The sequence below is a fragment of the Lathyrus oleraceus genome, chromosome 2, assembly GCF_024323335.1.
Source record: "Lathyrus oleraceus cultivar Zhongwan6 chromosome 2, CAAS_Psat_ZW6_1.0, whole genome shotgun sequence".
Classification (NCBI taxonomy): domain Eukaryota; kingdom Viridiplantae; phylum Streptophyta; class Magnoliopsida; order Fabales; family Fabaceae; genus Lathyrus; species Lathyrus oleraceus.
This window is the reverse complement of record NC_066580.1, coordinates 130,220,493-130,223,632: the sequence shown is the minus strand read 5'-3', so window position 1 is coordinate 130,223,632 and position 3,140 is coordinate 130,220,493. Positions and strand designations below refer to the sequence as shown.

Here is a 3,140-nt window from a genome sequence, read left to right as displayed (position 1 = left end):
TCGAATAGGGATTTCCTTGTGTGTAATTCACTTGATCGATTGTGACTCTTGCTAATATTTGACATTCTTGTGCAGTGTGTCCAGGGTTTCCACATAACTCACAGTTTGGAGTTACAGCAGCCACGGTGGCTGCGGGTGGTATGGCCAAGTTATCTAATTTTTGAACAATGGCATCTACCTTGGCATGAACATGGTCAAGGCTACTGATTTCGTACATTCCACCCTTTGTCTGGGACTTTTCCACTGGAGTTCTTTCACCTCCCCATTGGCAATGGTTTTGGGCCATGTTTTCAATGAGTTGATAGGCTTCGTTGTATGGCTTGTCCATAAGTGCACCGCCCGCGGCAGCGTCTACTGTCAGTCTTGTGTTATATAGAAGCCCATTGTAAAATGTGTGAATGATCACCCAGTCTTCGAGACCGTGATATGGACATATCCTCATCATGTCCTTGTATCTCTCCCACGCTTCGTAGAGAGATTCCACATCTTTTTGACTGAATCCGTTGATTTGAGCTCTCAGGATAGCAGTTTTGCTCGGCGGAAAATATCAGGATAAGAAAACGTTCTTCAGTTCTTCCCATGTTATAACGGAGTTGGAGGGCAAGGATTGCAACCAAGCCCAAGCTCTGTCTCTTAGTGAGAAAGGAAAGAGGCGCAATCTTATCACATCTTGAGATACACCATTCGCCTTTACAGTATCTGCGTACCGCACAAACTTGGTTAGGTGTTCATTAGGATCGTCCGTAGGATTTCCAGCAAATTGATGTTGTTGGACGGATGATAATAGTGAGGGTTTCAGCTTGAAATCGTTTCGATTGATAGCGGGGGCAGCAATGCTGTTGTGAGGTTCTTGTTGGGACGGGGTAGTGTAGAATTTAAGAGGACGATTATGTGGTCCTTCTTCACCCATGTGTCGCAACCTACCTGCGAAAAAAACATTCGGCGAAAAAGGAAAGACAGAAGAGTCGCCACCGTGCGTTATTTATCCCAAAGGAGGGAAAGGAAACGCTCGAAGTAAACCTGGAAAAAGGAAAGGAAAAGACAAGGTCTCGCAACCAAATCTTGGGTTCGGGAGTCGATTATGCGAAGGGAAGGTATTAGCACCCCTACGTATCCGTAGTACTCTACGGGATCCACTCTTATAGTTCTTGTCTAAAGGGTGTGGGTTATCTAATGTACTATTTACTAAAAAAAAGGGTCAAAAGGAAATGACTTGCACGGATGTAGCATCCACTGCATACGTATCCCATCTGAATATGAGAATCAGAGTCTTCGTAGCTCGGCTACCTATGGTTTAGGGGGGAGTGTGTGCTCGCTAAGACGTCACATCTTATGCCTACATATCTCATCTGGAATGAGAATCAGAGCAAGCCGTAGTTCGGCTAACTACGGGGTAAGGGTTATGTTTTGGGGTGAACGACGTTACTACGCAATCTACCGGATACTCGACCTTTGGAGACTTACTTGCCTGTAGTAGAAGGAGTAAACGTGTTCTTAGGAGAAGAAAAATCAATGAGTTGTTGGTGTTTTAGGGATGCTCATGCAAAAGGGCAGTCCTAGACGAAGGAACCGCGCTACCTTAATAGACATGCAAACGGGAGACTATACGAAGCCTAGCAAACCTATGGGGAGACGATCACACCATACAAAACAAACATGCATAAAGTAAACACGCCAACAAAGGGGCTCAAACACATAGGGGTAGGGCTTTAGTCAAGAGGGGTCATATCAACCTCGACAAACAAGCCATGGAAAGGTAATCAAATGGGCTCTTAACCACTAACATTGAACGTCAGGGTGAGCAGATCAAAAGGGTAATGAGGATGAGACCTCATAGCTCTTAACCCTGGACATGGCGAGCTCATGACAAGGCGTGGGGGTTCAGAAAGATGGAACCCTCTCCACTGACCAACCGGACAAAAGATCTTGGGCTTTTGTTCTGAAGCATCGACACGTAGTGTGATCTTAAAGAACAATGCACTGAATAACGGGGGATTGATTGCTAATCCCTTTTATCCACCAATTGCCTCTGCTTGGAGGTCTTTGGGCACAAAAGTAAACAAACAAAAGAAAACATTGCCTCCTATCGAGGTCTTCCAACTAAGAAAACGGTAAAATACGGGAAAGATAAAGGGATTAAGAGGTCTACCGTACGGATAAAGATCCGAAGTAATAACGGCTAAAGAAGTAAGAAACCCAGAGATCTCTCAAGCTGGACCATCAAAGAAAGGCGGTCAGTACAGGTAATCGGAATAAACCTCTAGGTGATATCCCACAAATAAAGTGGAATACCAAGAAAGCTATCCCTGCAAGAGTATGTGAGCCCTCACAAAAACTCAACAAACAGGTTAGAGTAACAGGATGGAATCAGGAGAAAACAATGCCATGGCAAACACAAAACAGGTTAGAGAAAACAGAAAAACAGCTGCTGTCGCGATCGCTGCTGCGTCGCTTAGCGAAGGCTTAGCGAAGCCTCGCTATAGGCTCGCCTAGCGATGGTGCTAGCGAACGCCTACGGGTTCTGGATTTCCCGTTGGTAACAGTACGATTTTAGGGACTCCAAACCCTATGGTATCCCTTCCATAAATTAAGTGATCAAACATTCCAGGCATTGTTTTACACATTCATGCATATCTAAACCCGTGGGCAAAACCTCACGATAATGCCTCATACATTCAGAGTATTCAAATGGAAAGCATAGAGTAATGGGTATAAGGGCAAACCTGATTGGAGAGATCAAACGAAAATTAATTGCACCCTTGGGTTTGCAGAGCAATGTTAGGGTTTGCGTGAGATGGAGGTGAGAAAGTGTGTGAGTCAGAGTGAACTTTTCAGAGCTGCCTGGAGGTTGCTGCAGATTAGTTCGTAGGTTTCCCTTCTCTTTTCTCTTTTTTCTCCTCTTTTTCTCCAGTGTTTTGTCTCAATGAAACTCTAGTATTTATAGTCTAATATTGGTGGCTTTGTGGGCTCAAAATGAAGGCAACTCAAGCCCAACACTTTTCTGTTATATTCTGAAATGCGTGGTCTTTGCCTAGCGAAGGATTTGCTCGCCTAGCGAGCATGACAGTTCCTTTCGCTAAGCAAACCATGCTGCTCGCCTAGCGAGCATGACAGCTCAGGAACAGATTTTTTGCTCCTTC

At 44.8% G+C, this 3,140-nt stretch overlaps 1 non-coding gene across 1 annotated transcript; it reads left to right on the top strand.

Annotated features, from left to right (window-relative positions):
- The first annotated feature begins 416 nt into the window (after positions 1-416).
- On the top strand, positions 417-523 carry LOC127124400 (small nucleolar RNA R71). Its single transcript, XR_007803899.1, has one exon. It is a non-coding gene; the product is annotated as a small nucleolar RNA R71 (small nucleolar RNA).
- The last annotated feature ends 2,617 nt before the right edge of the window (positions 524-3,140 follow it).